Genomic DNA, 10321 nt, shown 5'->3' with positions numbered 1-10321 from the left:
GCAATGAACCGGTGAAGTTGAAACACATGACTTGCTGCTTTTGTGCATTTGCTGCAGTAAAGAAACCAACGCCCGTGTAACAAAAGACACTCTGCAGGATTGCTGTGTCAAGACAAATTCTGAACCCCAAGCAGGCTGCACAAAAATGCACTCATACCAATTTCCCTGAGGGAAGAGTCTCCGGTGTCCATTTCTCTCTGTCCGGACAGCACAGCATCTTTCTATCTCTCCGTTAACAGGACCTTTGGAACACGTTCAAAGTTGCCCATTTCCTCCGCATGACTGTAACTGACTTCTCCTGCCTCACGTAATAGTGAGAGAGAGAGAGAGAGAGAGAGAGAGAGCAGAAGAGCGAATGGGCTCTGGCTTCCACCAGCACAGCTTGTAAGTAGAAACAAAATGGTTCAATTATCCACCAGTGGAGACAGCCCGGTCCCTAGGGAATGGGACAAATACCAGCGTCCAGGGAGCAGGGAGGCAGATTGAGAAGCAGATGTTCTTGAAACTCGTCCCTGCTTGCAATTCTGGGAGCAATGTACAATGTATTTCGTACTGAGCAAGTCACAGCTGCTTCAGGAGGTGGCTGCACCCATGGCTAGGGGCTCGTTAGTGTGGGATATGATTCTAGCTTTGGGTCTTCTAGTATATGCAGCCGTGTGAGAGTTCCCGGGTTCCAATCCCAGGCGAACTCTCATTTCTTAAATTGACATGAGCAAAAATGCCCGATCAATTTTCTTAAAAAGCCGCTTCTTAAATAAGATCGGACTGCCTGAATTAGGGACGGTGTGGAGCCACCATTGCAGAGAACACGGCGAAGGGAAACACGTGTTGAAAGTGAAAACAAGTATTGCAGATTTTTGGCCCGCGCAATCCGAGTCTGAATGAATCCTCCACCTGCATTACGCTCAATTCTGAGGGTGATACTTCAGAAAGCGGGGAAGTGAAGTGATTGCAGACAGCACTGACCAGGTTGAAGTGAATGGTGCCGTCCTGAGGAATGTCAGCAATGAAGGGAGATTGAAAAGTTTGGGGCTGCTCTCTTTGGAGAGCAGAGGGCTGATAGCTGGCCTGATTGAGGTTTTCCACATCATGAGGGTTTTAGACAGAGGAAATAATGCAGTGAAAATGATCCCAGGCCTGAAAAGATCGAGAACGATTTGGCAGAGATTTAAAGTCATCAGGAAAATAAGTAAAAGTGACATTAGGAAGACCGTTTTCGCACAGGGAGTGGGGCCAGTAAATCCCTGTCTGACAGTGACAAAGAGGCAGATTCAATGGACACAAAAGGAAATTCGGTGGACATGTTCAATGTAACAATGTGCAGATTTACAGAGAACAGGCGACAGAGTGGGACACGTATTTACATATTGTTTTGAACCAGCAGAGCTAAGGTGGGCTGCATGGCCTCAGTCTGCGCTGTCACACATTTCGTGATTCCGAGTGAAATCGGAGTTGGACCAACAGAATGGAGGAAATTTGACAACGGATATATTCTGCCCAACAGGATACTCCATCACAGCAATGAAGGTGTTTTGACATCATTCTCGAAGGTGCATGACACAATGCAGATTCAAAACTGAGGATTCATTTGAATCACTGAGTAATTTGTTTACAGTTATTCAGTTGAGGTGAGCGGAGTTGCGGATTGGGAGCCACTCCAGTTGATCTGTCGAAGCCGTTTTCTCCTGTGTGATAGTCCCACCAGCACTCCAATTTGCTGTTCTTCCAGTCAGTAGATACAGATTACTGTCCCATACTGATACATGGGCTTGTGAAGGTCTGAGTGCTATTCTCCTGTTCACTGTCGGCCTCCTATGATCCGAATAATCAAACTTCTCTTCTCCGAGAGTAGGAATAAACTGGTGAAGGTGAAACACATCAGTTGCGGTGTGTCCCATGTGCAGGAGGCCCTGCAGTAATTCACCACGCTGTTTCACACAGCAGCATCCTCTCGGTGAATTACGCTTGGCAAATAAAAACGATTGAACCAAATCAGTGTCCGCCACAGTATTTTAGTGACACCGTTTATAAAATTCTGGCTCACCGTTAATGTGGAGAGGAGCCGTCAGACTGTAGTTTCCACTCCTTATGTTGAATAAAGATAATTTCAACTGTGTCCAGTGAGAGGAAAGAATTTGCTGATGGTGGGATCGAAAGTTTCCGCAAAGGAGACTTAGCTCAACAAATGTATGGAGGGAGCACAATCCTTTCTTGAAGGTGAAACGTAAGAAGCCAAATTTTAGTGAGCCTGACGTGAGTTGAACACGCAACCTTCTGATCTGGAGTCAGACGCGCTACCATTGCGCCACAAGCTCACAGTGCACGCGTTGCTTCTATTCATACTTAAGGGAAGTGATCACACTGCAAAGATTTTCCGTCATGAGTAACAACGGAGATCAACAGTTCATGTCTGTTCTGTTTCTCCCCCCTCTCTTTCTGTCTCTCGAAACAATTTCCAACTCTCAATGAAAATCTGAAAGAATTGCGGATGCTGTATATCAGAAACAAAAAACAGGAGTTGCCGGTGACCCTTCCACAGAACTGATGGTGATTGGGAAAATGTCGGTTTATATGCAGGCGATATGGTGGGAGGAATCAAGGACAATGACAATGAAATGTCAAGGCTACATGAGAAAAACAAACCAGTAAAGTTGCTGAATGACTTTCTGCTGTCCTATTCGATTAAAAAAGATGACAAGAAATACAGAATATAACTTCAGTGCTCGATTAGAATGTGAAAAACAATAGCCACAAAGCTTTTATAACAGTGACTAACATCAAATATACACCATATGAAGCAACATATGTCTACAGTTAAATCAACGAGCCAATCCGTTAGATTCTGCTCCATCCCATGAATAATTACACTTTTAATTCTGAACATGAGGAAAGTATCAGTGTTTTCCAAAATGCAAATTGTATCCACTGTCTCCCGTCAATAAATATCTCTGAGAACATCGGAGTCAAGTCACAGCGCTGTCAGATGAAGGGGAAGCTGAAACAGCCTCACACGCTGCTCACGGGCACATTTTACTTTCCCCAACTCAACGCCTCAACCACTGCGGCTCCTGGGAGTGGAAAGGAAACAATCACCAAAACCCAGTCTTAGCTTTGTGAATCTTCAGAAAATAAGCAAACCTTCATCCCTTCGGATTTTCTATCCTGGGCTGACAGGGATGGGTTTTGTCACTCTTTTGTCGGATATTGCAAGTGGATGTTTTGCAGAAAAGCTCCGCAATGCAATCTGATTAATCAGGATCTGGATGTTTTCGGTCTTTGAATGTAAGTGTTGTGCTCCAGAACTTTGTTGTTCACAGTTTATAATATTAATCTGCCCAGTCCCCTGTACCACTTGTCGAAAATGTTTAATTTGCGTCTTGTAATCCTTTCACTGTCTGCTAATTAGTGCTTTACCTAAGTTATCTTGACCTTGCATACCTGAAGCCTCAAGCTAATTTCACGAGAAACATTCTCCAGTTCAAAAGCCAACTGTTAGTGATGGCTCCTTTTCTTGTACCGTATCCAATTTCAGATCGATGTTGTTAATGTCCCTTTTATTAGAGTAAAAAATGAGGTCTGCAGATGCTGGAGATCACAGCTGAAAATGTGTTGCTGGTTAAAGCACAGCAGGCCAGGCAGCATCTCAGGAATAGGGAATTCGACGTTTCGAGCATAAGCCCTTCATCAGGAATGAGAGAGAGTAGCCAAGCAGGCTAAGATAAAAGATAGGGAGGAGGGACTTGGGGGAGGGCGATGGAGGTGGGATAGGTGGAAGGAGGTCAAGGTGAGGGTGATAGGCCGGAGTGGGGTGGGGGCGGAGAGGTCAGTAAGGAGATTGCAGGTTAGGAGGGCGGTGCTGAGTTGAGGGAACCGACTGAGACAAGGTGGGGGGAGGGGAAATGAGGAAACTGGAGAAATCTGAGTTCATTCCTTGTGGTTGGAGGGTTCCCAGGCGGAAGATGAGGCGCTCCTCCTCCAGCTGACGTGTTGTTGTGTTCTGCCGGTGGAGGAGTCCAAGGACCTGCATGTCCTCGGTGGAGTGGGAGGGAGAGTTAAAGTGTTGAGCCGCGGGGTGGTTGGGTTGGTTGCTCCGGGCGGCCCAGAGGTGTTCTCTGAAGCGTTCCGCAAGTAAGCGGCCTGTCTCCCCAATATAGAGGAGGCCACATCGGGTGCAGCGGATGCAATAGATGATGTGTGTGGAGGTACAGGTGAACTTGTGGCGGATATGGAAGGATCCCTTGCGGCCTGGGAGGGAAGTGAGTGTGGAGGTGTGGGCGCAAGTTTTACATTTCCTGCGGTTGCAGGGGAAGGTGCCTGGGGTGGAGGTAGGGTTGGTGGGGGGTGGTGTGGATCTGACGCGGGAGTCACGAAGGGAGTGGTCCTTGCGGAACGCTGATAGGGGAGGGGAGGGAAATATATCCTTGGTGGTGGGGTCCGTTTGGAGGTGGCGGAAATGACGGCGGATGATACGTTGTATGCGGAGGTTGGGTGGGGTGGTAGGTGAGAATCAGTGGGGTTCTGTCTTGGTGGCGGTTGGAGGAGCGGGGCTCAAGGGCGGAGGAGCGGGAAGTGGAGGAGATGCGGTGGAGGGCATCGTCGATCACGTCTGGGGGGAATCTGCGGTCCTTGAAGAAGGAGGCCATCTGGGCTGTGCGGTGTTGGAACTGGTCCTCCTGGGAGCAGATGCGGCGGAGACGAAGGAATTGGGAATATGGGATGGAGTTTTTGCAGGGGGCAGGGTGGGAGGAGGTGTAGTCCAGGTAGCTGTGGGAGTCAGTCGGTTATCGCCCGAGATAGAGATGGAAAGGTCTAGGATGGGGAGGGAGGAGTCTGAGACAGTCCAGGTGAATTTGAGGTCGGGATGGAAGGTGTTGGTAAAGTTGATGAACTGTTCAACCTCCTCGTGGGAGCACGAGGCAGCGCCGATACAGTCATCGATGTAGCGGAGGAAAAGGTGGGAGGTGGTGCCAGTGTAGTTGCGGAATATCGACTGTTCCACATATCCTACGAGGTTAGAGCAATTCCATGAGAAATTTTTGACCACAACTTCGGGCGTGTAGTTGTGGCCGAACATTTAAAGTGCTGGCGTGGAGATCCTTTGGGGCTCCCCCGCCCAGGGTGGTAACCTGCTGACTATGCTTTCTTCGCTGGCGATTTTAAATGACTTCCTGTTGTTTGCATTATCGCTCAAACTTCACAAAACCCGTCTCAATAAAGTCCCGTTTTCTCATGTCTGGGAATTGATTTCCATGCAGGAAACTCGTGTTCGGAACAAACAGCGTGCCAGACTCAAAACGTCAGCTCTGTTTACCTTTCCACAGATGATACACGACCTGTTGGCTTTCTGCAGTATTCTCTGTGTTTATTAGGCACAAGTGCTGCTTTTCATTCAAGGACTTCAATTTCTGTCCTCTGGTAACTGACTCTGGTTAGTGGCAATTGGTTCTTCTGATCATTAATCTGCCCATTCCCACCGCTTCTTCTCCCATCATTACCAACAGCCCCAGGAAATCTCCAGTTAAACTTCTTTGCTCCAAAGCGAACATTCCCAACCTTGGGAATGTCTCCCCACATTGGAAATTCCTCATCCCTGGAAATGAAGCATGGCGTACACTTGGGAAGAGATTTTGGCAAAATATTGTCAGTTAGGAAATGGAAAAATGTTCATGAAGCAAAACAGAAATCCCAGTCTCCAGCTTTGTGAACCTTCAGAAAGTCTTTGGGAAGCGGATTTAGATGAGAATGAAAGATGAACCGTCCGACTGAGCAGAGACAGTCCAGACACCGTCCCCGTGTTGAAGAGGCCGGGAGATTGACTCTGATGTTCTCGGAACATGAACTGATCTGAGACATTGAAAGAATTGTCGTTCGTGCACATCAGGAATTCAAACCCCTTCTCGCCTCCGAGCCAATGAGGGAACTCGGGAACAGGCAAAACACTGAAAGGCTCGAAGGGCGACGGTCCCGGAGGAAGAAAACTAGTTCCTCGTGACATGGATGTGTCTGCAGAGGGTGTGATCAGACTGTCCCCGGTGTCTCCACAATGAATGTCCCAGGCAGTATTCAGGAAAAGTAAAAGTGATAGACGACAATTGTAATTCTAGGCGGGGCAGGCTGAATTATGAATTCACTAATAACCTCCCCTAAGCGATGGCGCAGTGCCCGACATCCCCTGTCTCTGTGGCGCAATTGGTCAGCGCGTTCGGCTGTTAACTGAAAGGTTGGTGGTTCAAACCCACCCAGGGACGCTTAGTTTTTTTTCCTCTTCCTTGGCTTCGCGACTGTGTGCACTTTAATGGGGTCAGGAAAATGTTATCCGAGCGGAAACCTTCTCCACAATGGGGTTTCTGAATTGTATTATTGTCTAACGTGAGGGACTGCGGATGCTGAGAACCCGAGACAAAAAAGAGAAACTCGGCAGGTTTGACAGCACCTGTCGGAGAAAACGGAATTCTGAAATGCTGCGTCTGATTCTCTTTCCATAGATGTTGCCTGACCTTCTCCGTTCCTCCTGAAATTTCTAGATTTGTTTTTAACTGAAAGTTCATTTCATCTTTTGCGATGAAACACCTAGACTCGCCGTGTGCAGATATTTAACCCTTTCGAATCACTGAAGTGAATGGATTCAAACAAACTCTGCGATGATTCACTCTTTCTCAGCTCCACAGGCAGACAGATCTGGGAAGTGAAGCTGTCAGTGTAGTTCTGTATTCGTGGGCTGAGTGGTTAATGCGATGGACTTGAAACCCATTGCGGTTTCCCCACGCAGGTGTGACCCCTGCCGACTACAAAATGAGAAATGTCGTCGAAAAGAAAGGGAGCTTGCTCCCCGGCTTCTTCTTTAAGATTCAAGTCAGTGGAGTGGGAAAACTATTTCACTCACATTGGGACTGGTGGGAATCTGCAACCCACCGCCTGTTCGGGTGGAACAAGCAGATACCCGCAGAGCTTCTTTTGAGGCTATGAGCCAAGTGTCTGCAAATGAGACTAGAACAGTGAGGGACATGAAATCGTGATCGAAATGAAGCAGGCGCCTGAGGACAAGGATGCTTCCTTTGCCAGTGAAAGATACTGCTTCACAAAGTTGGGACTGTGGAAGGGAAGCAGTGACGGTGATTATCTTTGGTTGTTGAAGGGCTTTGTTTAATCTTTTGTAGGACATTGCAAGTGGATGTTTTGCAGAATAGCACCACAATGCAATCTGATTAATCAGGACCTGAATGTTTTCAGTCTTTGAATGTGTGTGTTGTGCTTCAGAACACTGTCGTTCACAGTTTATAATGCTTATCTTCCCAGTCCCCTGTATCACTTGTCGAAAATGCTTAATTTGCGTCTTGTAATCCTTTCACTGTCTGCTAATGAGGATAGCGTTTCCGTGTTTTACCTAAGTTCTCTTGACCTTGCATACCTCAAGCCTCAAGCTAATTTCACAAGAAACCTTCTCCAGTTCAAAAGTTAATGATGGCTCTGTTTCTTGTCATCTTTTTATTGAAAGAGAGTTGGAAATTGTTTCGACAGACAGGAGGAGATAGGGGAGAAACAGAACAGACATGAACTGTTGATCTCCGTTGTTACTCATAACGTAAAATCATTGTAGTGCGATCATTTCCCTTAATCATGAAATAGAGGCTAGACGCTTGCGGTGAGCTTGTGGCGCCACGGTAGCGCGTCTGACTCCAGAGTAAAAGGTTGCGTGTTCAAATCACGTCACGCTCACCGAAGTCATCTTCTTGCACTTCAAATCAGGAAAGGAGTACGTTCACTCTGGATATCTGTTGAGTCAATTTTTTTTTCCAGAAACTTTCGATCACACGTGAAGCTTTGCTGTCAGCTTATTTGTGAACACTGTGTCAGGGAGGTGGTGTGCCCAGTGTTTGGGTAAATGCTCAGCTCCCCCAGTGTGAGAAGTCAAACACAAACTGTTCATCACGGGATTTAAACACGCAGCCCCTTCATTCAGTTGGTGACAGCGTGGTGTGAATAACATTATACCGATACCTTTACAACATAATCTAGAGACTTCCAGCTTGATGTTTCAATGTATCAGGAGATACATGAGTGAGGCCTCATCTGGAGTATTGTGTGCAGTTTTGGTCGCCATACTACAGGAAGGATGTGGAAGCTTTAGAACGAGTGCAGAGGAGGTTTACCAGGATGTTGCCTGGAATGGTAGGAAAATCTTATGAGGAAAGGCTGAGGCACTTGGGGCTGTTCTCATTGGAGAAGAGAAGGTTTAGGGGAGATCTGATAGAAGTGTATAAGATGATTAGGGGTTTAGATAGGGTAGATACTAAGAACCTTTTACCGCTAATGGAGTCAGGTGTTACTAGGGGACATAGCTTTAAATTAAGGGGTGGTAGGTATAGGACAGATGTTAGGGGTAGATTCTTTACACAGCGGGTTGTGAGTTCATGGAATGCCCTGTCCGTATCAGTGGTGAACTCTCCTTCTTTATGGTCATTTAAGCGGGCATTGGATAGGCATTTGGAAGTTATTGGGCTAGTATAGGTTAGGTAGGAATCGGTCGGCGCAACATCGAGGGCCGAAGGGCCTGTACTGCGCTGTATCCTTCTATGTTCTATGTTCTATGTTCTAGATCCCAGCTCCTCCTGTTATAGCAGAGTGACAGCGAGTTCAGATAGAAATGTTTTCCAACAACAACGAATCATTTCCTCTCACTGGACACAGTTAAAGTGATCTTTATTCAACAGCAGGAGCGGAAACCACAGTCTGACGGCCCCTCTCCACATTTTCGGTTAGCCTGGAGTTTATAAACTGTGTCAGTAAAACCCAGTGGCGGATATCGATTTGGTTCAATCAGCTTTTAGCCAAGTGTAGTTGAGCGGGAGGATGCTGCTGTGTGAAACAGCGTGGGGAATTACTGCAGGGCCTCCTGCGCATGGAACACACCACAACAGATGTGTTTCACCTTCACCAGTTTATTCCGATCTCGGAGAAGAGAGGTTTGATGATTCGGATCATAGGAGTCCGACAGAGAACATGAGAATAGCACTCAGACCTTCACAAGCCTGTCACCACAGCTGGGTCATCGTGGCCCGTGTATCAGTATGGGACAGTAATCTGCATCTACTGACTGGAAGAACAGCAAATTGGAGTGCTGGTGGGACTATCACACAGGAGAAAACGGCTTCGACCTATCAACTGGAGTGGCTCCCAATGCGCAACTCCACTCACCTCAACTGAATAACTGTAAACAAATTATTCAGTGATTCAAAGGAATACTCGGTTTTGAATCTGCATTGTGTCATGCACCTTCGAGAATGATGTCAAAACACCTTCATTGCTGTGATGGAGTAGCCTGTTGGGCAGAATATACCCGTTGTCAAACTTCCCACGTTCTGTTGGTCCAACTCCGATTTCACTCAGAATCACAAAATGTGTGACAGCGCAAACTGAGGCCATGCAACCCACCTTAGATCTTCTGGTTCGACACCATAATAAATAAGTGTCCCTATTTGTATCATTCCGTCAACTTCTCCCTGTAAATCTGCACATTGTTACATTGAACATGCCCACCGAATTCCCTTTTGTGTCCATTGAATCTGCCTCTTTGTCACTGTCAGACAAGGATTTACTGACCCCACTCCCTGTGCGAAAACGGTTGTCCTAATGTCACTTCTACTTCTTTTCCTGATGACTTTAAATCTCTGCCAAATCGTTCTCGTTCCTTTCAGGTCTGGGAGCATTTTCATTACATTATTTCATCTGTCTAGACCCCTCCATGACGTGGAAAACTTCAATCAGGCCAGCTTTCAGCCTTCTGTTCTCCAAGGAGAACTGCCCCAACTTTCCAGTCTCCCTTCATTGCTGACATTCCTCGTTCACTTTAACCTGTTCAGTGCTGTCTCCAATCCCTTCACTTCCCTGCTTCCTGAAGTATCACCCTCAGAATTAAGCAGTAATGCAGCTGCAGGATTCACTCAGAGTCGGATAGCGCAGGCGAAAAATCTGCAATCCTTGTGTTCACTTTCAACAAATGTTTCCCTTCGCGTATTCACTGCAATTGGAGCTCTGGCCCATCCCTAATTCAGGCAGTCCGATCTTATTTAACGAAGCGGCTTTTTGAGAAAATTGTCCGGGCATTTGTGCTCAAAGTTTGCCTGGGATTGGCACCCGGGATCTCTGACACAGGCGTGGGAGCATTTTCACAACATTATTTCCGGAGTCTAGATCCTACATGACTAGGAAAACTTTCGTTCTCCGAGGAGAGCTGTCACAAATTTCCAATGTAACTTCATTGCTGACATTTTTCAAACACTGCACCACTCACGTCAAACTGTTCAACGTCACCGCCAATGAT

At 46.9% G+C, this 10321-nt stretch overlaps 2 non-coding genes across 2 annotated transcripts; one reads left to right on the top strand and one right to left on the bottom strand.

The window, feature by feature from the left end:
* Positions 1–2243: 2243 nt before the first annotated feature.
* Positions 2244–2315, bottom strand: trnaw-cca (transfer RNA tryptophan (anticodon CCA)). Its single transcript has one exon. It is a non-coding gene; the product is annotated as a tRNA-Trp (tRNA).
* A 3859-nt stretch (positions 2316–6174) lies between these two features.
* On the top strand, positions 6175–6248 carry trnan-guu (transfer RNA asparagine (anticodon GUU)). Its single transcript has one exon. It is a non-coding gene; the product is annotated as a tRNA-Asn (tRNA).
* Positions 6249–10321: the final 4073 nt, after the last annotated feature.

The sequence above is a fragment of the Hemiscyllium ocellatum genome, assembly GCF_020745735.1.
Source record: "Hemiscyllium ocellatum isolate sHemOce1 chromosome 27 unlocalized genomic scaffold, sHemOce1.pat.X.cur. SUPER_27_unloc_18, whole genome shotgun sequence".
NCBI classification, from domain to species: domain Eukaryota; kingdom Metazoa; phylum Chordata; class Chondrichthyes; order Orectolobiformes; family Hemiscylliidae; genus Hemiscyllium; species Hemiscyllium ocellatum.
This window is presented reverse-complemented; position numbering and strand designations above follow the sequence as displayed.